Raw genomic sequence first — 27558 nt, 5'->3', positions numbered from 1 at the left:
TGACATGTGTCCGGAAACGCTTACTTTCCATGTTAGAGCTCATTTTATTACGTCTCTTCAAATCACACACAGCAACAGAACGTACCAGCGTGACTTCAAACACTTTGTTACAGGAAATGTTCAAAATGTCCTCCGTTAGCGAGGATACATGCATCCACCCTCCGTCGCATGGAATCCCTGATGCGCTGATGCAGCCCTGGAAAATGGCGTATTGTATCACAGCCGTCCACAATACGAGCACGAAGAGTCTCTACATTTGGTACCGGGGTTGCGTAGACAAGAGCTTTCAAATGCCCCCCATAAGTGAAAGTCAAGAGGGTTGAGGTCAGGAGAGCGTGGAGGCCATGGAATTGGTCCGCCTCTACCAATCCATCGGTCACCGAATCTGTTGTTGAGAAGCGTACGAACACTTCGACTGAAATGTGCAGGAGCTCCATCGTGCATGAACCACATGTTGTGTCGTACTTGTAAAGGCACATGTTCTAGCAGCACAGGTAGATTATCCCGTATGAAATCAAGATAACGTGCTCCATTGAGCGTAGGTGGACGAAACTAAAATGAGCTCTAACATGGAAATTAAGCGTTTCCGGACACATGTCCACATAACATCTTTTCTTTATTTGTGTGTGAGGAATGTTTCCTGAAAGTTTGGCCGTACCTTTTTGTAACACCCTGTATACGGCAAAGAACATGCTTCTATGACATTATTTAGCCTGAAAAGTTTAAAAGATGTTACAGTTTGTGAAAATTTACAGTTTCATCACGTTGGAATGAAGCCTCCTCCGTAAAGAGAACATTTACACTGAAATGAGGATTGACACATTGTTGGATGAACCATTCGCAGAAGTGTACCCGTGGAGGCCAAACAGCTGCTGATAGCGTCCGCACACGCTGTACATGGTACGGAAACAACTGGTTCTCCCGTAGCACTCTCCATACAGTGACGTGGTCAACGTTACCTTGTACAACAGCAGCTTCTCTGACGCTGACATTAGAGTTATCGTCAACTGCACGAAGAATTGCCTCGTCCATTGCAGGTGTCCTCGTCGTTCTAGGTCTTCCCCAGTCGCGAGTCATAGACTGGAATGTTCCGTGCTCCCTAAGACGCCGATCAATTGCTTCGAACGTCTTCCTGTCGGGACACCTTCGTTCTGGAAATCTGTCTCGATACAAACGTACCGCGCCACGGCTATTGCCCTATGCTAATCCATACATCAAATGGGCATCTGCCAACTCCGCATTTGTAAGCATTGCACTGACTGCAAAACCACGTTCGTGATGAACACTAACCTGTTGATACTAAGTACTGATGTGCTTGATGCTAGTACTGTAGAGCAACGAGTCGCATGTCAACACAAGCACCGAAGTCAACATTACCTTTCTTCAATTGGGCCAACTGGCGGTGAATCGAGGAAGTACAGTACATACTGACGAAACTAAAATGAGCTCTAACATGGAAATTAAGCGTTTCCGGACACATGTCCACATAACATTTTTTCTTTATTTGTGTGAGAGGAATGTTTCTTGAAAGTTTGGCCGTACCTTTTTGTAACACCCTATATATATATATATATATATATATATATATATATATATATATATATATATATATATATATATATAGTAACCTCCCAACAGTAAAAATAATTACGTCATTCACATTCTGAGCAACCTCTCAACAGTTTATTATTCCGTAACCTCGCAATAATAACGTGACTAACCTCCCAATAAAAAATAATTAACTGACTGGGAATCTAAACTAGTAAATTTGGACGTCAGCAGTACTGCGTCATGGCCCTGAAAGCTCATACTGAATAAATAGAAAATTCTTACCTCAATGAAGTCGCCGGATAACGCGTATATATCTGCTCCTATAAGAAATTTTTCTGGCACAGCCCAGTGCTTGCCGCTGTATAGAAACAAACAACTGATTTTCTTTACGATAATCGGGATGACCATGGATTGCAGAAATTAGCAAATTCTTTAAATTTAGATGAATGATTGTCAAAAGGTTAATTTTATAAAAAAGATTATTAAGACTTTTTGAAAAATTTACGTGGAACTTGATATAACAATAGTAAAAATTAAGCTGTAACAAACTACATATGCGCACGGCTGCTTTTTACCGGATACTACATAACTCAGGCACGGCCATCGCTCCCCACGACTGGTCCCGCAAACTCCACACACCAGACTGCTAGCTACTACTGTGTTCATTTTTGGAACACTACCTATGACCAGCTTAGAGACAGAAGTGATGACACTTTCTGCAGGACCTGACCATCATTTTGCAGGACGGTGCTCAAGCACGTACAGTGCAAGCTGTTACTGATTTGTTTGACTGATGGGGCTGCTAAGTGCTGTACCACCTACTGCACTCCCCTGACGCAAGCCCTCGTGAGTTCAACTCGATTTCTAAACTGAAGGAAACACTTCCCGGCATTCGCTTCAGAACTGCTACAAATTCGTCGGGCAACAGACCGTGCCGCTCGAACTGTCAACACAACTGGCACTGCTAAGAGTATCCTACGACTTCCACATCGCTGGCGACGGGTTATACACAATGCTGGTGACTACTTTTAAGGTCAGTAAAACTTTGAAACAAGTATTATTTTGTACGAGCTGTAAAAAAAGTTGCCACTGTTGAATTTCCAACCCCCGTAACTTTGCCAGCCATCCACATCATCTGTTACCGTTTATTTTGTTTCATGTTTAATTTTTTGTGGTTTCATCTGTATGCTAATTCTGGGAACGGATCAATATTTCATTTCAGTAGCGTATCAACATGGCCATTTGAGTTACAATAAATTTTTGTGAGCTGATAATAGTTAATAACCGTAGACAGACTTAAAAGTGCACTATCGTTTCCAAATTACAACGTACGTCTCAGATGCTACATAAAGACATCGTTACACAGTTTCCACATTAAGAAAAAACAAAAAAGCTATTGAAATAACGGTAGGTGATACCTATCATGTTACAAAACAACTGAATGCGGCTGCGAAATTATATCATTGCACGACACACAGTTCAAGAATATGACGTCGTAAACATGGAATGAGAGGAAAAACTAGAGTTTCTTAAAACGCACTTCTATATTTACATGAATGTTTGATGATGAGAGAACTTAGCGACTTCCACCAAACATTAAGTATGCTTAACGAGTTTGTCTGCGTGGCCATCATCCTGTATATTTTATTTGTCCCAGAAGTGTTTTGCCTTTTTCACTTTAAGCATCATCAGTAGGATATAGAACGATACAGTTTTGTTTTGATACGTGTCATTTGTAGATTATAAAACAGTTCACGTCTCGTTTTTTATGTAAATGAGTGATTACTTAGATTACTTACAGTTCTTCGCGTTTTTCGTTGACATCTGCGATTCCTCTCAGCTGGCCACCTGCTGGGGTTCGCTCTACAGTTCTATTTTCGAAACATAAGCATGTTTCTATGTTCAGAGCTTTTTTCTTCCCATTTGTTATCTTGTTTTCCCTTATTGTATGATGGAGTATCAGCCTTTTGTCCCTAGTTACAGATATTCGATCGAAAACAGTGCTTTGAAGACGTAATTTCTGTGAGCTCACTGTGTGTCTCATTGTGTTGGGTTTGTTTAGAAAACTGATAGCGCGTCACAACAACAGGGCAAACAAGATGACATATAGGAAGAAAGAAGTTGGGAACATAAAGACGTTAGTTCTTGAGGTAGAACTGTAGAGCGAAGTCTAGCATGTGACTAGATGGGAGGAAAAACACATGCCAACTAAAACCGCGAAGAACTGTAAGAAATCACTTTTGTATAAAAAACGAGACGTGAACTGTTCTATAATGTACAAATGACACATACAAAAACAAAATTGTCTAATTCTAGATCCCACTGATGATACCTTAAAGTGGAAAAGGCGGAACGCGTCTGGGAGAAATAAAATACAATGCAACAAGAGAAGGCGCTTTTGATGTACAAAACAAATATTAGATATCCTGTTTCATATATACAGGGTGTTACAAAAAGGTACGGCCAAACTTTCAGGAAACATTCCTCACAAACAAATAAAGAAAAGATGTTAGGTGGACATGTGTCCGGAAACGGTTAATTTCCATGTTACAGCTCATTTTAGTTTCGTCATTCCAACGTGATCAAATTGTAAAGTTTCACAATCAACATGTGTGGGCTGACGAGAATCCGCACGCAATTGTGCAATCACGTCATCAACACAGATTTTCTGTGAACGTTTGGGCAGGCATTGTTGGTGATGTCTTGGTTGGGCCCCATGCTCTTCCACCTACGCTCAATGGAGCACGTTATCGTGATTTCATACGGGATAATCTACCTGTGCTGCTAGAACATGTGCCTTTACAAGTACGGCACAACATGTGGTTCATGCACGATGGAGCTCCTGCACATTTCAGTCGAAGTGTTCGTACGCTTCTCAATAACAGATTCGGTGACCGACGGATTGGTAGAGGCGGACCAATTCCATGGCCTCCACGCTCTCCTGACCTCAACCCTCTTGACTTCCATTTATGGGGGCATTTGAAAGCTCTTGTCTACGCAACCCCGGTACCAAATGTAGAGACTCTTCGTGCTCGTATTGTGGACGGCTGTGATACAATACGCCATTCTCCAGGGCTGCATCAGGGATTCCATGCGACGGAGGGTGGATGCATGTATCCTCGCTAACGGAGGACATTTTGAACATTCCCTGTAACAAAGTGTTTGAAGTCACGCTGGTACGGTCTGTTGCTATGTGTTTCCATTCCATGATTAATGTGATTTGAAGAGACGCAATAAAATGAGCTCTAACATGGAAAGTAAGCGTTTCCGGACACATGTCAACATAACGTATTTTCTTTCTTTGTGTGTGAGGAATGTTTCCTGAAAGTTTGGTCGTACCTTTTTGTAACACCCTGTATAGGAATTCGACTCTACAAAAAATATGGGGTTGGGGGAGGGAATGCTAGTTGTTTTGCAAGGGAGTTTCCGATTAGCAGACGAATTTTAATTACGCAGTGTCGCACCAGCAACCCTCGCAGGCGTGTAATGAGGTAGGAAAACGAGATTTGTTTGACGGAAGAGCCGACACGGGCAGGTGGCTGCAAAGAGAATCTGAAACTGTAAGAGACCCATTCGTGCGGATAAGCAGTCGGAAGGCAGTGGCGCAAAAGAAAGCCACAAAGGCAGTAACGAGGTGTAGAGACAGGGAGAAGGCGGGGGGAGGGGGTGACGCCTCTCTCTTGTTCGCCTAATTAGGCGATACGTATCCGTAATAAGCGCTGACTGTACCAGCCGTTTCTTCTCTTCCACCCCGTCCTCCTGAAGCGGCTGCAGGGCCCGTCAAAGGAAGGCAGATCACAGCGAAACGTCCCGCCGGCAGGCACGTCGTTACAGACTGAGTACGGATCTCGGGTTCGACATAAACGTCCCACTGCTAGCTGGTGCACGGGAAACGGGGACCGAGTACCCGCACAGGTCGCCAGTTACGCACGAATTGTTGCCCGCCACAAATAACCAAACAAGCGATAATTAGATAATAGAGAAATACACTACTGGCCATTAAAATTGCTACACCAAGAAGAAATGCAGATGATAAACGGATATTCATCGGACAAATATACACTCCTGGAAATTGAAATAAGAACACCGTGAATTCATTGTCCCAGGAAGGGGAAACTTTATTGATACATTCCTGGGGTCAGATACATCACATGATCACACTGACAGAACCACAGACACATACACACAGGCAACAGAGCATGCACAAGCTCGGCACTAGTACAGTGTATATCCACCTTTCGCAGCAGTGCAGGCTGCTATTCTCCCATGGAGACGATCGTAGAGATGCTGGATGTAGTCTTGTGGAACGGCTTGCCGTGCCATTTCCACCTGGCGCCTCAGATGGACCAGCGTTCGTGCTGGACGTGCAGACCGCGTGAGACGATGCTTCATCCAGTCCCAAACATGCTCAATGGGGGACAGATCCGGAGATCTTGCTGGCCAGGGTAGTTGACTTACACCTTCTAGAGCACGTTGGGTGGCACGGGATACATGCGGACGTGCATTGTCCTGTTGGAACAGCAAGTTCCCTTGCCAGTCTAGGAATGGTAGAACGATGGGTTCGATGACGGTTTGGATGTACCGTGCACTATTCAGTGTTCCCTCGACGATCACCAGTGGTGTACGGCCAGTGTAGGAGATCGCTCCCCACACCATGATGCCGGGTGTTGGCCCTGTGTGCCTCGGTCGTATGCAGTCCTGATTGTGGCGCTCACCTGCACGGCGCCAAACACGCATACGACCATCATTGGCACCAAGGCAGAAGCGACTCTCATCGCTGAAGACGACACTTCTCCATTCGTCCCTCCATTCACGCCTGTCGCGACACCACTGGAGGCGGGCTGCACGATGTTGGGGCGTGAGCGGAAGACGGCCTAACGGTGTGCGGGACCGTAGCCCAGCTTCATGGAGACGGTTGCGAATGGTCCTCGCCGATACCCCAGGAGCAACAGTGTCCCTAATTTGCTGGGAAGTGGCGGTGCGGTCCCCTACGGCACTGCGTAGGATCCTACGGTCTTGGAGTGCATCCGTGCGTCGCTGCGGTCCGGTCCCAGGTCGACGGGCACGTGCACCTTCCGCCGACCACTGGCGACAACATCGATGTACTGTGGAGACCTCACGCCCCACGTGTTGAGCAATTCGGCGGTACGTCCACCCGGCCTACCGCATTCCCACTATACGCCCTCGCTCAAAGTCCGTCAACTGCACATACGGTTCACGTCCACGCTGTCGCGGCATGCTACCAGTGTTAAAGACTGCGATGGAGCTCCGTATGCCACGGCAAACTGGCTGACACTGACGGCGGCGGTGCACAAATGCTGCGCAGCTAGCGCCATTTTTTTTTTAAGTTAATATATTTTATTAGTCATAACATTCCACAGTAATACATAATTTTCAACTGACATTTAAAAGTAATAAAGCAAATTAAAATTAATTACAAGTTCCTTGGCATTTCGACGGCCAACACCGCGGTTCCTGGTGTGTCCGCTGTGCAGTGCGTGTCATCATTGCTTGTACAGCCCTCTCGCAGTGTCCGGAGCAAGTATGGTGGGTCTGACACACCGGTGTCAATGTGTCCTTTTTTCCATTTCCAGGAGTGTATTATTCAAGAACTGACGTGATTACATTTTCACGCAGTTTGGGTGCATAGATCCTGAGAAACCAGTACCCAGAACAATCACCTCTGGCCGTAATAACGGCCTTAATACGCCTGGGCATTGAGTCAAATAGAGCTTGGATGGCGTGTACAGGTACAGCTGCCCATGCGGCTTCAACACGATACCACAGTTCATCAAGAGTAGTGACTGGCGTATTGTGACGAGCCAGTTGCTCGGCCACCACTGACCAGACGTTTTCAGTTGGTGAGAGATCTGGAGAATGTGCTGGCCAGGGCAGCAGTCGAGTATTTTCTGTATCCAGAAAGGCCCGTACAGGACCTGCAACACCCTCTCCTTCCTTCCTACTTCAATCAATTGTCCACATTAAACAATGCCCAGTCCAAGTAATTAATAAGCAAAGTCTTTCATGAAGATTTGAGAGGAGTGAAGATTACAATAGACTTACAGGTTTACTTAGCTTGTCATGCTGAGATGGCTCCAGTTCTTCTAGTCTAGGGGTCCGATTCTTGAAGTTGAAAATCTCACATCAGGTGCTCACGGTTGGTTTCAACTAAATAAATCGGAAGATTCTTGTTGCAGCATTTTTTTTCGTAAATATATTTTCTCACGTCTTAGTATATCATACAGTATTTTGATTTTTTACATTAACGAACCGAAATTAAATTGTTCGCACCTATTATACAAAAATACGCAAGCTTACGACTCCATCACTCAGCGGAAATTACAATATTCCGAAGGGTTTACAATATTAATTTCAATTATTATTTCGTAAATGAATCCATAAATAAATATAGACAGTACAGGAATGCGTAATTAATAATAGAAATTTTAAGTGTGCCAATAATTCGTAATTTCAAATGTTTCGAAAAAAGTAATTTTAACTGTACATTCAGAACCAGTACTTATCGATTATAACATCGAAACTAAAATATTTTATAAAGTAATTCCTTTTCCAAAATGTTAACTTTAAATATAATATACTGTTTATAAAACTATATTAAAATTTTCAGAAAAGCAACGGAGATAATATTGACGTATCGAGAATTCGAAAAATAATAGTGGTATCGACAACTACCGTTTAGGAAAAGTAATGTTAGAAGAGGATGTCACGCTACACACAGCAATTCTCAAAATTAATTACGAATATTGTCCTTAGAGCCTTCTACCGTTATTGGGTTACTTGCGTGCACTTTTCCCTTTAGACTGCCCCACAGGTGAGTCACAAGTCTTCAGGTCTGTCGAACGCGGCGTCTACAATCCTTCGCTGTGTGTCCATTCTACTATGAATCATTCATGAATTCGTGACGTTGACTCGAGTGAACTGTGATGGGTCGCCCAGTTGTCTTGAACGACAGCACACGTACGTTCATTGGAGGGGGGGGGGGATCAACTGTGCCTAAAATTCCTCAAAGATTCGCTTGTACGCAGCAGTGTTTACTGTTGTTGTTTCAAAAGAAACGGGGCCCCACAATCCGAATTTCTGACAAGGCACACCACGCACTAGATTTTTTTTTTCCGGTCAAAAGGTTAATCGATCGTATAGCGATTGTTTGTTGATCAGTTCCTGGTGGCCTGTGAGTTTACACACACTGTCGTATGGAAGCGGACCTCATCTCTCTTGGAATACAGAAGCGGATCCAACACTTGTTGCGCCAAGTCAGGTGTCGCATTCTTCGCACTCTAAACCGATCGTGCTCGAATATCCGCGACCACAATAGTTGTGCGAAGGGACGGAGCTCGATTGTCTTTTCCGTTTGCAACTGACCCTGTAGTACGCCACTTTGTCGTCAAATCCTGTACACCGCTCTTAGCTGGTATTGAAACACCAGGGAACTTCTTTGCATTTCCTTAAGTGTATCAGTAGACACTGAAAGGTGGCTACACTGAGTCACAGCGTCAGAGATTGCGCCAAAGAGTATTATTCAGCCGCCTGCACTGGCAGTAGTTCAGAAGCGGCGGTAGGCGGAGTTCTTGTCGAGAGGCGGTGGTAGAGAGTGCTTGTGGAGATGTTGCAGTAGCGTGTCGTTGTTGAGAAGTTCCCATGGAGAGTGCTTGTTCAGATGTTGTGATATTGTTTTGATGGGCTATACACCAGATATTGTTGGATTGGGGATGCTGTAATGATCAGAGTGTGCTTTTCGTCAATATATATGAAGGTAAAAAATTCCTTTTTTTATTATTTCAGTGTCTTAAACAATAATGCCTCTTGGTCACAGGTTCAGTCAACAAAGCATCTGGCTCGTGTTCATGTATTAGACTGTAATTCGGGTTTCTATGTGCAATTATAGTATTTCAGTTTTATTTAATTAATTCAGTGTAAATGGTATTTAAAATATTTTATCTTATTGAGGAAGAACCGTGCCAGATGTGTACGTTGAATCACACTTCCACACACAGAACAGCTACACTTGTGGTTTGTTGTTTCGTAGATTTTATAGTTGCTGGGGACTTAATTAATTAGTTGTGTTAACGGTAGTTTCCTTTCATTCTTTGTTGTTATTCTATGCAGTCAGATTGCGTACTAATACCAGTCAGGGCCAACCGGTTACGAGACTGCGTAACCGGACAGACAGCTACTAAGATTAAAATTATTTGCATAATATTTAATTAAGCCCCCATGCAACACGTAAGCCTCAATTGTTGCGATTATTTCTTGAAGAGGATGCCTATCACTCTGAGAGCACAACTTTCGTACTGACAGTACAAAACATAATCTCAACAGCGTAGGAACAATAGACGACAATTGGCGGCCGACAATGGGCAGCCTAATACTCGGGGCCGGTATTTCGTGCGTCGCCATGTATACGGGGCAATCAAAGAGTTTTCGTCTGAGAGCGTTGCTGCAGCGTATATGCAACGTAGTCCGGCTGCGATGCGGTTATGTAAGCACCAAAATACTCAACGTGATTAAAAGTATTCGGACACCTGGCTGAAAATGACTTCGTGGCGCCCTCCATCGGTAATGCTGGAAATCAATGTGGATGGTGTTCGCGCACCCTTAGCTTTGATTACAGCTTCCACTCTCGCAGGCATACGTTCAGTCGAGTGCTGAAAGGTTTCTTGGGGAATGGCAGCCCATTCTTCACGGAGTGGGCACTGAGGGGAGAGAGATATCGATGTCTGTCGGTGAGGCCTGGCACGAATTCGGCGTTCCAAAACATCCCAAAGGTGATCTAATAGGATTCAGGTCAGGACTCTGTGTAGCCACTCCGCCTCTATGAACAGGTGCTTGATCGTGTTGAAAGATACAGTCGCCATCCCTGAATTGCTCTTCAACAGTCGGAAGCAAGAAGGTGCGTAAAACATCAATGTAGTAGGCCTGTGCTGTAATACGAGGTGCATTCAAGTTCTAAGGCCTCCGATTTTTTTTGTAATTAACTACTCACCCGAAATCGATGAAACTGGCGTTACTTCTCGACGTAATCGCCCTGCAGACGTACACATATTTCACAACGCTGACGCCATGGTTCCATGGCAGCGTCGAAGGCTTCTTTAGGAGTCTGTTTTGACCACTGGAAAATAGCTGAGGCAATAGCAGCACGGCTGGTGAATGTGCGGCCACGGAGAGTGTGTTTCATTGTTGGAAAAAGCCAAAAGTCACTAGGAGCCAGGTCAGGTGAGTAAGGAGCATGAGGAACCACTTCAAAGTTTTTATCACGAAAAACTGTTGCGTAATGTTAGCTCGATGTGCGGGTGCCTTGTCTTGGTGAAACAGCACACGCGCAGCCCTTCCCGGACGTTTTTGTTGTAGTGCAGGAAGGAATTTGTTCTTCAAAACATTTTCGTAGGATGCGCCTGTTACCGTAGTGCCCTTTGGAACGCAATGGGTAAGGATTACGCCCTCGCTGTCCCAGAACATAGACACCATCATTTTTTCAGCACTGCGGTTACCCGAAATTTTTTTGGTGGCGGTGAATCTGTGCGCTTCCATTGAGCTGACTGGCGCTTTGTTTCTGGATTGAAAAATGGCATCCACGTCTCATCCATTGTCACAACCGACGAAAAGAAAGTCCCATTCATGCTGTCGTTGCGCGTCAACATTGCTTGGCAACATGCCACACGGGCAGCCGTGTGGTCGTCCGTCAGCATTCGTGGCACCCACCTGGATGACACTTTCCGCATTTTCAGGTCGTCATGCAGGATTGTGTGCACAGAACCCACAGAAATGCCAACTCTGGAGGCGATCTGTTCAACAGTCATTCGGCGATCCCCCCAAAACAATTCACTCCACTTTCTCGATCATGTCGTCAGACCCGCTTGTGCGAGCCCGAGGTTGTTTCGGTTTGTTGTCACACGATGTTCTGCCTTCATTAAACTGTCGCACCCACGAACGCACTTTCGACACATCCATAACTCCATCACCACATGTCTCCTTCAACTGTCGATTAATTTCAATTGGTTTCACACCACGAAAATTCAGAAAACGAATGATTGCACGCTGTGCAAGTAAGGAAAACGTCGCCATTTTAAGTATTTAAAACAGTTCTCATTCTCGCCACTGGCGGTAAAATTCCATCTGCCGTACGGTGCTGCCATCTCTGGGACGTATTGACAATGAATGCGGCCTCATTTTAAAACAATGCGCATGTTTCTCTCTCTTTCCAGTCCGGAGAAAAAAAAAATCGGAGGCCTTAGAACTTGAATGCACCTCGTAGTGCTAAGCAAAACGAGGGGTGCAAGCCCCCTCCATGAAAAACACAACCACACGATAACACCACCGCCTCAGAATTTTAGTGTTGGCACTACACACGCTGGCAGATATCATTCACCGGGCATTCGCCATATCCACACCCTGCCATCGGATCGCCACATTGTTTACCGTGATTCGTCACTGCACACAACGTTTTTCCACTGTTCAATCGCCCAATGTTTACGCTGCTTACACCAAGCGAGGCGTCGTTTGGCATTTACCGGCGTGATGTGTGGCTTATGAGCAGCCGCTCGACCATGAAATCCAAGGTTTCTCACCTCCTGGCTGAGTGTCATAGTACTTCCAGTGGATCCTGTGTGATGGTCTGGATAGACGTCTGCCTGTTACGACCCTCTTCAACCGTTGGCGGTGTGTGTCAGTCAACAGACTAGGTCAGACTGTGTACGCTTTTGTGCTCTACGTGCCCCTTCACTATCACATCGGAAACAGTGGAGCTAGAGACGTCCAGGAGGGTGGAAATCTCGCGTGCAGAGGTATGACACAAGTGACACCCAATCACCTGACCAAGTTCAAATTCCGTGAGTCCCATGGAGCGCCCCATTTTGCTGTCTCAGGATGTCTTAACGGTTACTGAGGTCGCTGATATGGAGTACCTGGCAGTAAGTGGCAGCACAGTGTACCTACCTAATATGAAAAACGTACGTTTTTGGGGGTGTCCGGATATTTTTGTCTTCTAGTGGGAACCCCTACTGGTGACAGTCAACTGGATTGAGTCCGGGCACTGATAATCCTTTACGTTCAGACATTACCTTCTGGTCTTAAAGTTCTGATAGCTCATTGGTTGTCAGTTTCGATTACTCTCTTCAATTTTGGTCATCTTGTGAGACTTAGCTCGGTGCCTTGTACTTTGTAGGGATGTCGGGTTGGCTGGGGCATGTTTCCTCTGCATTGTTGAAGTCCGAGCGGGTATCTCGCTATTTTCGTTGCTGGCTTAGGAATGGCTGTGAAGTGGTCGTCTTGCCGGACTTAAGTCGGTCTCTTCCCGGGGCGGGGATGTCTGGTAGCCAGTGGGCGTGTTTCCTCTGCAGGGGTGGGTCCGACCGAGTGTTTCGCTTGCGACCTTTCTCGGCCACTGTCTTGTGCCTTTTTAAAGGCTGCTAGTTAATTTCAGCATATCACCCACGGGTTTTTATTTGAGGGGAGGAGGTTGAGCCGTGTATGGTTCGCGTTTCCGTTAGTTTGTGTTCTGTTAGTAAAAGAACTGCCAAATAAATGTCAAATCGTACTTTAGACTAAACGAACTGTCAAATACTGAGACGAAACGTATTCCATACGTTTATAATTACTGTATTACTATAGATAAAATATGGACTTGAAATCAAACTAGACGTAAGTACGAATGAAAAATTACGATGTACACTCCTGGAAATTGAAATAAGAACACCGTGAATTCATTGTCCCAGGAAGGGGTCAGATACATCACATGATCAACTGACAGAACCACAGGCACATAGACACAGGCAACAGAGCATGCACAATGTCGGCACTAGTACAGTGTATATCCACCTTTCGCAGCAATGCAGGCTGCTATTCTCCCATGGAGACGATCGTAGAGATGCTGGATGTAGTCCTGTGGAACGGCTTGCCATGCCATTTCCACCTGGCGCCTCAGTTGGACCAGCGTTCGTGCTGGACGTGCAGACCGCGTGAGACGACGCTTCATCCAGTCCCAAACATGCTCAATGGGGGACAGATCCGGAGATCTTGCTGGCCAGGGTAGTTGACTTACACCTTCTAGAGCACGTTGGGTGGCACGGGATACATGCGGACGTGCATTGTCCTGTTGGAACAGCAAGTTCCCTTGCCGGTCTAGGAATGGTAGAACGGTGGGTTCGATGACGGTTTGGATGTACCGTGCACTATTCAGTGTCCCCTCGACGATCACCAGTGGTGTACGGCCAGTGTAGGAAATCGCTCCCCACACCATGATGTCGGGTGTTGGCCCTGTGTGCCTCGGTCGTATGCAGTCCTGATTGTGGCGCTCACCTGCACGGCGCCAAACACGCATACGACCATCATTGGCACCAAGGCAGAAGCGACTCTCATCGCTGAAGACGACACGTCTCCATTCGTCCCTCCATTCACGCCTGTCGCGACACCACTGGAGGCGGGCTGCACGATGTTGGGGCGTGAGCGGAAGACGGCCTAACGGTGTGCGGGACCGTAGCCCAGCTTCATGGAGACGTTTGCGAATGGTCCTCGCCGATACCCCAGGAGCAACAGTGTCCCTAATTTGCTGGGAAGTGGCGGTGCGGTCCCCTACGGCACTGCGTAGGATCCTACGGTCTTGGCGTGCATCCGTGCGTCGCTGCGGTCCGGTCCCAGGTCGACGGGCACGTGCACCTTCCGCCGACCACTGGCGACAACATCGATGTACTGTGGAGACCTCACGCCCCACGTGTTGAGCAATTCGGCGGTACGTCCACCCGGCCTCCCGCATGCCCACTATACGCCCTCGCTCAAAGTCCGTCAACTGCACATATGGTTCACGTCCACGCTGTCGCGGCATGCTACCAGTGTTAAAGACTGCGATGGAGCTCCGTATGCCACGGCAAACTGGCTGACACTGACGGCGGCGGTGCACAAATGCTGCGCAGCTAGCGCCATTCGACGGCCAACACCGCGGTTCCTGGTGTGTCCGCTGTGCCGTGCGTGTGATCATTGCTTGTACAGCCCTCTCGCAGTGTCCGGAGAAAGTATGGTGGGTCTGACACACCGGTGTCAATGTGTTCTTTTTTCCATTTCCAGGAGTGTATAATTATTCACATACAAAACGACCGTTATGTAGTTAGACTAAACTATGTTGTGTTCCCAAGTTACTGAAGACTGGCAATAGAGCTGAAACAACTGTCGTAAGTAGTACTAAACATCTCGCATCTAAATGACTAGTAGTGGTACAGCGTACCTTCCGCTACACACATTACCGTGGCTTGCGGAGTATATATGTAGATACAGACAGGGTAACGGGTAAGGGGAAAGGGGGGAGGGGGAGAACTCAGTTTGGTGCGCCTGTCAGTGTGGCGTTTCGGTACGGCAATACGTACGCGAGCCCGCCCGTGCCGTTTGGCTAATTGAAATGTGCGCAGTAAAGGTCAGAAGTTGATTTGCGGTCGAAGAGGCCAACGGCTGCAGCGAGGTTTCAGCGAGCCGTACCCTCTGACGGGCCGCCATCGCAACTCAGTGAGGCGTTTAGCGAGTTAGTCACGTGTTCCACAGCTGAAATGCACTCTTTTCCTCAACGAGAAGAGGGTCGTCGAGTTTCGAGACAACCGGGGATATTTGAGGGAGTCTTAATTCATGCCCTGGGACTGACGGGCGCCACTTGGATTGCTTTCTGTAGGCTGAAGTTGTTGCAAGGTATCAGCTGTTAGCTGTTTACGTCTATAAAAATTACAGTATGTAGATTGAAGATGGAGGGGAAAGAAAGAAAAGAGAACTAATAATATAAGCGGCATAGGGACTTGATGCGTAATCAGCAGCGACGAGTGAAAAGGTGTGCCGGATCGTGACTCGAACCCAGCATCTGCTGCTTACCAGGCAGCTGTATAGACCACTCCGACAGGGCACAGTGTTTACTGCTGATGCGCGGACAGTCTCGGCACGCTCCCACATTCCCATCTACCGCCGTGCCCGTCCATGTCCTCCTTGCTTGCTACTTTGTCATTCCCATAAGGGGTCGAACGTGACTGTGCATCCGCAATGAAGACTGTGGATTCATTGCTCATCGAGGCAAATCAATTACATGAATGCGTGGTGTTCATACCCGAAAGAACAGACATAAATTACCAATTTCCGACCATTGCTTCCTGAGCTCCAAGTGCACGACTTACGGTACATAGCGTACAGTTCCGTTCCAAATTCAGCTGAGGCGAGTGAGACGCCCCCTAAACCCGCTGGGCAGAACAGGTGATTAGGGTCGAGGAAAGGGCCAAATGAGGTGTCGGTCAGTTTCACTCAAAATTGTAATTTGTTGTAATTTAATAACACCTTTAAACCAAAATGGCACATAGCCGAACCTTTACAACAACGAGTTTCAAAATGCAATTCTTTCACGGCTGAAGGCCTCAAAGTTGAAAATTCAGTTAAAATAGCAAATAAAATAACTGATTTTTTTCTTTCAAAACGTTGGCTATAATAGATTACTAACAGACAAACACCGGGAGAAAGACAGTAAAGATGAAACGTCCCCTTAGAAAAATTTATGAATTACTGTGCTGGTAAACCCCTTACGTTATTTGATTTTCAAACAGCTGAGCAAAACTGAACGTACTCAGACATTTCTCTCTTTACTTATTCTGATCATCACTAAACTAACACACAATATTTTTAGCGCAACGCAATCTGACTTTCAATAATCCCTACAAAAGAATGGCCCTGACTAATATTAACCTATACCTTTCACGAATCACTTACGTCACAAAAATCTTCTTTACTCGAACTACTGCAATACAGTGAGCGCCACTACTTCCAGCTAAATAAGATTCAAACTACTGAAGGCACTGACTACTGATAGGCATACTAAGCAAATGAAAGATTTTGATAGAGAACAAACAATGTATTTACCTTAATAGTGTTGAAAAGTCATATGTATATCAGTTCATGATATCCAGTATTGCAAATTTACTCTCTGGTGGACACACGTCCAGATCGTCCGCTCTTTAAATTCTGCCATTTCTCTCCCCACATCCACCACTGCTGGCGGCTCACCTCCAACTGCGCAACGCTACGCGCTGTTAACAGCCAACTGCCCAACACTACAATAGCAAATTCCAAAAATGCAAGCCAGCCACAGACAGCACACAGCACAGCCAGTGATTTTCATATAGAGCGCTACGTGGCGTTACCAACATAAAAACCTAAACAGCCTACTTACAAAGACAACGGCATTCAGGAGCCTCCAGGGGGTCGGTCTGCCCTCGTTCACTTAGGTCAGACAGTTGGTGAGCTGAACTACACTTGATCCGTCAGTAACCCAACGAACAATCGACCGACCGACCGACCAAACGACTTGCTTGCCAGCAATCGGTACATAAAAACTCGAAGACCAAACTGTTACGGACGTGATTATCCACTATGAAATATGTATTAGGTATTAAGCTGTCAAAAGTACACGCCGTCTTGGACAGTGACAACAGGTGAGGAAAGGACACTGCCTGAAATTATGTTAGTGGCCAGGGCAGGTAACCGGAACGCCAACGGCCACGAGGCAGAAAGTTCCGCTGGTGCACTTGTAGTCAAACAATATAGTTAATTCCACCGCATGGCGGCTAAATTTCAGCAATAGAAACACTTGGTGTTGCTCACAGGAAAACCTCCCCAGCAGCGAACCACCGAAACGAACCCCACAACATGAATGGACGTGTCTTGGGTACTTGAAACCACCACTCAACTTTGACGTCCTGGGTCGGTGAACCACGAAGCACGTAGCGATCGGACAGCTCCACACACGCTCCGACACTGCGCAGGGACCGCCAGCGGACCCAGCCGACTGCACCGCGCGGAGATAACTTCCCTGGTCCGCAGCAACCGACCGACTCCTCTCAGAATGCTGACAACATCTAAAATAGTCGTCAGTGGAAATAACGCCAGCTGCACACACAACCTGACAAACACTAGCACGAAGACCTGAACGATACCCAACAGTAACTAAGCACGCACGAAGACAAATCGGGAGTCGATGCACACACACACAGCCGACTCACGAACGATCGGCGAGCCAAAACGCGTCGCCCGGTAGGACGACCGGTCGACGATCCACCAAGGCCGTGGCCCGGCTCAAGTGATGCGTGGCGGCAATGGTCGGGCGAGCCATCTCGACGCAGACCTCACTGCTGCTCCAACCCGACTGCACTAGTGCCGCATTGCAGCTCCCCTACTGGCAGGTTCGGACTGCGCTCCAGATGCGTTCCCACTGACTGGCAGCCCGAAGTCCCAACACTAACTCCGGAGCCGAACTGCCCTACGTCAGACAACCAGTCGAGCAAAGATACTACGAGAGGGGATATATTGATACGCGCTGCTAGCGCCGCTCACGGTCAGGCAAAGCAGCAACTCAGTGACAGTAGTAATTAAAATTAACGTAGTGAGGTGGAAGTAAGTTAAAAACATGGTGTAAAATACAGGGTGTTTCAAAAATGACCGGTATATTTGAAACGGCAATAAAAACTAAACGAGCAGCGATAGAAATACACCGTTTGCTGCAATATGCTTGGGACAACAGTACATTTTCAGGCGGACAAACTTTCGAAATTACAGTAGTTACAATTTTCAACAACAGATGGCGCTGCAAGTGATGTGAAAGATATAGAAGACAACGCAGTCTGTGGGTGCGCCAGTCTGTACGTCGTCTTTCTGCTGTAAGCGTGTGCTGTTCACAACGTGCAAGTGTGCTGTGGACAACGTGGTTTATTCCTTAGAACAGAGGATTTTTCTGGTGTTGGAATTCCACCGCCTAGAACACAGTGTTGTTGCAACAAGACGAAGTTTTCAACGGAGGTTTAATGTAACCAAAGGACCGAAAAGCGATACAATAAAGGATCTGTTTGAAAAATTTCAACGGACTGGGAACGTGACGGATGAACGTGCCGGAAAGGTAGGGCGACCGCGTACGGCAACCACAGAGGGCAACGCGCAGCTAGTGCAGCAGGTGATCCGACAGCGGCCTCGGGTTTCCGTTCGCTGTGTTGCAGCTGCGGTCCAAATGACGCCAACGTCCACGTATCGTCTCGTGCGCCAGAGTTTACACCTCTATCCATACAAAATTCAAACGCGGCAACCCCTCAGCGCCGCTACCATTGCTGCACGAGAGACATTCGCTAACGATATAGTGCACAGGATTGATGACGGCGATATGCATGTGGGCAGCATTTGGTTTACTGACGAAGCTTATTTTTACCTGGACGGCTTCGTCAATAAACAGAACTGGCGCATATGGGGAACCGAAAAGCCCCATGTTGCAGTCCCATCGTCCCTGCATCCTCAAAAAGTACTGGTCTGGGCCGCCATTTCTTCCAAAAGAATCATTGGCCCATTTTTCAGATCCGAAACGATTACTGCATCACGCTATCTGGACATTCTTCGTGAATTTGTGGCGCTACAAACTGCCTTAGACGACACTGCGAACACCTCGTGGTTTATGCAAGATGGTGCCCGGCCACATCGCACGGCCGACGTCTTTAAATTCCTGAATGAATATTTCGATGATCGTGTGATTGCTTTGGGCTATCCGCAACATACAGGAGGCAGCGTGGATTGGCCTCCCTATTCGCCAGACGTGAACCCCTGTGACTTCTTTCTGTGGGGACACTTGAAAGACCAGGTGTACCGCCAGAATCCAGAAACAATTGAACAGCTGAAGCAGTACATCTCATCTGCATGTGAAGCCATTCCGCCAGACACGTTGTCAAAGGTTTCGGGTAATTTCATTCAGAGACTACGCCATATTATTGCTACGCATGGTGGATATGTGGAAACTATCGTACTATAGAGTTTCCCAGACCGCAGCGCCATCTGTTGTTGAAAATTGTAACTACTGTAATTTCGAAAGTTTGTCTGCCTGAAAATGTACTGTTGTCCCAAGCATATTGCAACAAACGGTGTATTTCTATCGCTGCTCGTTTAGTTTTTATTGCCGTTTCAAATACACCGGTCATTTTTGAAACTCCCTGTACATTATGGCTGGAACACGAGCCACGCACAGGTCAGGGAGATTTACGAGCGGCGTTCACTAACTAATGCAACACATTTTCTTTCTAAAAGCAGGTTGATTCTATTCAGTATTCCAGTACGGCATATCACTCAGCAGTACTTTGGCTACAAGACCTTATTTTTCCAACATAACCCCTTTCAGGGCTATGGCCTTAACCCGAGTTAAGGGAGAGTCTGTATACCCTCATGGCGCCACGACGTGAGACCCAACGTCTTGCTTCGTCAGTACCCTCCACATCACCCACGGACTGCATCCTGTGGAGTGCATCCTTCAGTGGACCCAACAGGTGGAAGCCGGAAGGTGCGAGATCCGGGCTGTAGAGTGGATGAGGAACAGCAGTCCAGTAAATTTTATGAGCTCCTTTCGGGTGTGCAGACCTGTTTGAGGGCTGGTTTTGTCATGGAGAAGGAGAAGTTCTTTGAATTTTTGTGGGGACGAACATGCTAATGTCGTTTCTTCAATTTCCCGAGGGTAATACAATACAATTAAGAGTCATACAATGAAGGCTTTCACGACCGGATGGTACTGTTGTTGATAATTCTTCCGGGTTATAATGCCGTGGTCCATGGAATTCTTCTATTCCTAACGTTTCGTCCAATACTACGTTGGACATCCTCAGAGGTATGGTTGGTCCTGCCGACTGACGAGTCGGGCGTCGGAGAGCGGCCTAAATACCGAGGAAAATGGGCGTGGTCTAGCTTGCACATAGTAGCAGAGAGAAAACTAGTCAAAGATAAAAAGTAACTACAGTAGAGCGTCGATTATCCGAACGTCGGTCAACCGAACGACCGCTTAACCGAACTGTGTACGCGCTCGCATCTCTTACTCTCCCACCCTACCGTCCATCATTCCCCTCACTCCCAAACCAAGTTTCCCACAGTTTCCCAGAATTATTGCGTAAGTTATTGTTAGAAAGAGAAGAGGATGGAGAAGAAAGTCTCTTAAGAAATCATAAGAATATTGACTTGAAAGACGCGTCCTACATGATAAGCGCAGCATGGAATAGTATAAAGGAAGAGAATTTGAAGAAAGCCTGGAATAAGACACAGAAGAAAATTCACACGGTATGATTGAAAATGACGAACAGAATGATATGTCCGAAATTCTCGGTATGCTAAAAGAAATAGATTGCCACGAATGTGATGAAGAAGACGTTCATGACTGGATGAATATCGATGATGCAGATCCAGGACACCAAATCATGCAGGACGGCGAGATTGTAAACGTCGTAACTAATAAAAATGACGCCGCCAGCATCTCACCAATCAGTGCTCCAGAAAGTGAAGATGAAAGTATACCAACAGCTTCTGAGGCGTTCACTTGTTGAGATACTGCCTTGCGATGGTTTGAAGCCCAAGATGAAAGTGACCAGTTTCAGATATTTGAAATTAAAATAGTACGTGACTTAGCTGCTCGTAAGCGTGTAGGCTTGCTTAGACAAACCAAAATAAAGGATTTTTTTTACACGTTAATTTTGTATACTGTGTGTATTGTTCATGCAAAATGCGTATGTAATATGTATATATTTTGTTTAATATACTGTGCCACATACTATATATTCCTACTGAAGTTGCCTTTGTATGTTACTTTGTAATACTAAAGGAGATGCCTGTTTTTATGAATAAATTTACTGTACAGTAGTTCCTTTTGGCAAATAACCATGTACAGTTCGATTATCCGAACAAACCAGTTTTCCGAACACCCATGTCCCCCAATTACTTCGGATAATCGACGCTCTACTGTATCGATAATAGTCCGTCATAGATAAAAATCACTTATCGATTCTGTAACGCCACTGTCCATATCTCGTTTAATTTCAAGGCCTCTTCTTCTCTATTAAAATTATCTTCATGTTTATAAATTTCAATAGCCTCCCTATACAGTCGTAGATAGTAGTTCGCGGTAGCACTTAAAACTGTAGTTTCAGAAAACATAAGGGCATGTCCCGCAACGGCCGATTTATCTATTTTTCCCAGTCGGCAAAGACTGGTTTGAACACACGGTAAAAAAAAGCCTTAGACGAATTTTTTGATTATCTTAATAGCATAGACCCTAAAATTCAGTTTACCATTGAAGTGGAAAAAGACTAGGCTATTTCGTTTCTCGATGTGTTGGTCATGAGACAGACCGATGGCAGTCTAAAACATAAAGTGTTTCTGAAGAGCACACATACTGATAGATACTTACATAAGAACTCCAATCATCACCCACAACAAAAAAAGAGGTGCAATCAAAAGTTTAGTGGAGAGGGCAAAACGGATTTGAACGCCGGAACATCTGGATACGGAACTGAATCATCTGAAACAGGCCTTCTAGAAGAATGGGTACTCAAACAAAGAAATTAATAGAGTTTTAAGACCTAATTACAGCAGGCTAAAGGACAAGGATGGAAGAACACGGTGTCTTTACCTTTCATTAGTAAGGTTACAGATCGAATCGGCAAAATTTTGCTGAAACATAAAGTGAAACCGGTATTCAAACCTACCACAAAAATAGGACAAGTACTTCGTTCTGTTAAGGATAGGCCACCATTATCTAGCGGTTTGTATAAAATTCCGTGTACCTGTGGCAAGGTCTATTTGGTACTACGAAAAGAAGTGTGAATATGAGGGTAAAGGAGCATAAAAGTCTTTGCCGACTGGGAAAAATAGATAAATCGGCCATTGCGTAACATGCACTTCAGTCAGGTGACCATGTACTTATGTTTTCTGAAACTACAGTTTTAAGTGCTACCACGAACTACTATCCACGACTGTATAGGGAGGCTATTGAAATTTATAAACATGAAGATAATTTTAGTAGAAAAGAAGAGGCCTTGAAATTAAACGAGATATGGACAGTGGCGTTACAGAATCGATAAGTGATTTTTATCTATGACGGACTATTATCGATTGTTACATTTTATCTTTGATTAGTTTTCTCTCTGCTACTATGTGCAAGCTAGACCACGCCCACTTTCCTCGGTGTTTAGGCCGCTCTCCGACGCCCGACTCGTCAGTCGGCAGGACCAACCATACCTCTGAGGATGTCCAACGTAGTATTGGACGAAACGTTAGGAATAGAATAATTCCATGGACCCCGGCTATATAACCCGGAAGAATTATCAACAACACAATTCCATCTGTCGTTGCACCATGATGGAGAATAGCAAACAGAATGGCTCCTTCAGATTCCCAGAAGACCGTCCCCATGACTTTACCGGCTGAAGGTGCGGCTTTTAACTGTTTCGTCGGATGGGAACTAGTGTGGCACCATTCCATGAATTGCCGTTTTGTTTCCGCTTCGAAGTGATGGACCTATGTTACATCGCCCGTGTCGACGTACGACAAATAATTGTCGTGTTCAGCCTCGGAACCTGGAAGTAATTTCACACATTGCCCTTCGCCACTCCTTGTGGTTTTCTGGCGAAGAACCCAGTAGGGAAACAGCTTTGAGTACCCCATTTAATGGACGAGTGTGCAGCACTACGAACAGAGACGTACAGTTGAGGAGTGAGGTTTTTGATTGTGAACAGCCGATCACCTCGACTGAAAGTTTCCGCACGTTCCAACATATGCGTGCGGCCGGCTGCCACCTTAGACTTCGGACAGGTTTGCGTGTCGTTGTTGCGATGTCGGCACACACATCGCCCAACGGCTCACCGTGCTTTTGTTCACTGCCAGGTCCCTGCAGACTTTCTGAAAGCGCTTGTGAATGTCTGTGATGTTCTGGTTTTCAGCGTAAAGAAAATGACAGCTGTGTGCTTGGAACGCACCTTCGTTACAGACGCCATTTTGAAGGCTACGTACAGTATTGCCACCTATCAGAACTTCATGAAACTGTAGAGGCTGAAGCTGGAATTTTCCACGAAGCCCCATAACAAACTCCGCATTCAATGAAGGCTTTCACGACCGGATGGTACTGCTGTTGATAATTCTTCCGGGTTATATGGCCGTGGTCCATGGAATTCTTCTATTCCTAACGTTTCGTCCAATACTACGTTGGACATCCTCAGAGGTATGGCTGGTCCTGCAGGACTCAGCAGGACCAGCCATACCTCTGAGGCCATATAACCCGGAACAATTATCAGCAACAAACTCCACATTTTTTCAACCAGAATCGGCTGAGAACGAAAAGTGTTGCGTTACGTATTGAAAGCCGTTGGTATGTTCTATGCTGGCAGTGTTAAAAAAACGAATTTTGTGACTCATTATTTTGGAAACGTTTTAGGACGCCAAATTTTCTGTGATTAGAGACTATTTTCGAGTTATACCGAAACATAATTAATGCATAAATTGTATTATGAAGCGTGTTAAGATTTTTTCTCAATTATTGTTTCTGTCTTAGCTTTGTAACGCTAAAGAACGTAGGATATTTTTATTATTCTAGTCCACGTGTGTTAAATCTCGTTGTTGGCGTGGCATAAAAATTTATAATTTCTACATTCAGCCCTTCTAGAGATAACGGTCACTTATAGCAGGAAGAGTACTTCCCAGATAGTGAGGTTCAAAGTTTTTTGATTAAAAACTTTTACACGCCGTAACGGTTTTGTTTCATGCCATAGAATTGACGTGTCCCATATTCTGCCCCTCGTTATTGTCACAATCGCCCAATGCGTACCACCTCCTTTCGCTCCTTTCGTTTCTTGCTTTGTCATTTGCTGAGCAGCGCATTCTGCTTGGAGTACACGAAGAACATTCAAGTTCAAGTGGCTCTGAGCCCTATGGGACTCAACATCTTAGGTCATAAGTCCCCTAGAACTTAGAACTACTTAAACCTAACTAACCTAAGGACATCACACACACCCATGCCCGAGGCAGGATTCGAACCTGCGACCGTAGCAGTCCCGCGGTTACGAAGAACATTGATTTTGTTTTCTGCCCGTATCTCACCCCTGACATACGCAAACCTTTCAGTCGCTCACAACCTCTGAAAGTTACGACAGCGTCAGATATAACTAGCTTTACAGTCAGTCAAGTATATCAGTCAAGAACTACTGGTTTTTCGCCAAAAACGTTTGCCCATTGCATCTTACAGTCTTTATATACTAATGGATTAAAAATATATATCGTCAGTGGCGGTCCAAATTTTATTAGAGCGTCGTCTAAAAATTTTAAGTAAATACATTGAGGACTTTCCGAGATCTTTGCTAAAGTTCTTACACACACACACACACACACACACACACACACACACGAAGCAAAAGGTGGTTATTCAGACTTCTGACTGGTGGCGACATATATGTGACTGGATGATGCATAATTGTAGGGAAGTTTCTTTTAGTCTTGACTTACAGCATCCCATGTAGGAATGTCTGATATTGTTTAATTATTCTGTGTAGGGAACGTTAAAAAAAGTCAAATACTTTGAGAGGGGGCAGTGTCCACCAAAACAAGAAAAAAATTCCTGTATACATCCGTTCTAAAATACACTACTGGCCATTAAAATTGCTACACCAAGAAGAAATACAGATGATAAACGGGTATTCATTGGACAGATATATTATACTAGAACTGACATGTGATTACATTTTCAAGCAATTTGGGTGCATAGATCCTGAGAAATCAGTACCCAGAACAACCACCTCTGGCCGTAATAACGGCCTTGATACGCCTGGGCATTGAGTCAAACAGAGCTTGGATGCCGTGTACAGGTACAGCTGCCCATGCAGCTTCAACACGATACCACAGTTCATCAAGAGTAGTGACTGGCGTATTGTGGCGAGCCAGTTGCTCGGTCACCATTGACCAGACGTTTTCAATTGGTGAGAGATCTGGAGAATGTTCTGGCCGGGGCAGCAGTCGAACATTTTCTATACCCAGAAAGGCCCGTACAGGACCTGCAACATGCGGTCGTGCATTATCCTGCTGAAATGTAGGGTTTCGCAGGGGTCGAAGGAAGGGTAGGGCCACGGGTCGTAACACATCTGAAATGTAACGTCAACAGTTCAAAGTCCCGTCAGTGCGAACAAGAGGTGACCGAGACGTGTAACCAATGGCACCCCATACCATCATGCCGGGCGATGCGCCAGTATGGCGATGACGAATACACGCTTCCAATGTGCGTTCACGGCTATGTCGCCAAACACGGATGCGACCATCACGATGCTGTAAACAGAACCTGGATTCATCCGAAAAAATGACGTTTTGCCATTCGTGCACCCAGGTTCGTCGTTGAGTACACCATCGCAGACGCTCCTATCTGTGATGCAGCGTCAAGGGTAACTGCACCCACGGTCTCCGAGCTGATAGTCCGTGCTGCTGCTAATGTCGTCGAACTGTTCGTGCAGATGGTTGTTGTCTTGCTAACGTCCCCATCTGTTGACTCAGGGATAGAGACGTGGCTGCGCGATCTGTTACAGCCATGCGGATAAGATGCCTGTCATCTCGACTGCTAGTGATACGAGGCCGTTGGGATCCAGCACGACGTTCCATATTACCTTCCTGAACCCACCGATTCCATATTCTGCTAAGTCATTGGATCTCGACCAACACGAGCAGCAATGTCGCTATATGATAAACCGCAATCGCGATAGGCTACAATCCGACCTTTATCAAAGTCGGAAACGTGATGGTACGCATTTCTCCTCCTTACACGAGGCACCACAACGACGTTTCACCAGGCAACGCCGGTCAACTGCTGTTTGTGTATGAGAAATCGGTTGGAAACTTTCCTCATGTCAGCACGTTGTAGGTGTCGCCACCGGCGCCAACCTTGTGCGAATGCTCTGAAAAGCTAATAATTTGAATATCACAGCATCTTCTTCCTGTCGGTTAAATTTCGCATCTGTAGCACGTCATCTTCGTGGTGTAGCAATTTTAATGGCCAGTGGTGTACTTTATCTCTGCTGCGTGTTGGTACTGCCTTTTTAGCCCGCGTCATTTGCTAAGTGCCGGTACCGCACCACTTTGTGCGCATTGCGCCTGAATTTTAACTGTCCGCCACTTCTTGCTGGAATGCCCCTTTTTTTACGTTCCAGCTTGTTTTTGCCTCTGATTTATCAGCTGTTTTAACGAATGACGCGCAGGCTGTCGACCGCGTTTTACTTTTTATCCGCCGAAGCAGTATTGCGAAAACCAATTAATTTTTAGTTTTGGAACTCCATTTCTTTATGGTGTTTTTTTAGCCCCTTTTCCATGTGACTGCTTGTAGCTGTCTCCTATTCTGTCCATTGGGACTGACGTATAGTCGTTTTAACTCCTCTCTGTGTTCGTGTTCTATAGTTTTGGCTTGGGCGCGTATGACCCTAGCTGTTTTTTTTGTTTTTTTGCTCCCTAAAGAAAAAAAAAAACTATGACCGCGCGTGCGGAGTAATACAGACTTAAAACCAGTATTATACTTATGCAACTTCAGGCTGAAATTTAATATAATTACATTTTAGAGTTGCTGACTCTGCTGCACCATGGAAAAAATGTTGTTGTTGTTGTTGTCTTCACTCCTGAGACTGGTTTGATGCAGCTCTCCATGCTACTCTATCCTGTGCAAGCTTCTTCATCTCCCAGTACCTACTGCAACCTACATCCTTCTGAACCTGCTTAGTGTATTCATCTCTTGCTCTCCCTCTACGACTTTTAACCTCCACACTGCCCTCCAATACTAAATTGGTATCCCTTGATGCCTCAGAATATGCCCTACCAACCGATCCCTTCTTCTAGTCAAGTTGTGCCACAAACTTCTCTTCTCCCCAATTCTGTTCAATACCTCCTCATTAGTTATGTGATCTACCCATCTAATCTTCAGCATTCTTCTGTAGCACCACATTTCGAAAGCTTCTATTGTCTTCTTGTCCAAAGTAGTTATCGTCCATGTTTCATTTCCATACAAGGCGACGCTCCATACAAATACTTTCAGAAACGGCTTCCTGACACTTAAATCAATACTCGATGTTAACAAATTTCTCTTGTTCAGAAACGCATTCCTTGCCATTTGATATCTTCCCTACTTCGACCATCATCAGTTGTTTTGCTCCCCAAATAGCAAAACTCGCTTAC

Source organism: Schistocerca cancellata, chromosome 12 (assembly GCF_023864275.1).
Source record: "Schistocerca cancellata isolate TAMUIC-IGC-003103 chromosome 12, iqSchCanc2.1, whole genome shotgun sequence".
In the NCBI taxonomy this organism is placed as follows: domain Eukaryota; kingdom Metazoa; phylum Arthropoda; class Insecta; order Orthoptera; family Acrididae; genus Schistocerca; species Schistocerca cancellata.
This window is presented reverse-complemented; position numbering follows the sequence as displayed.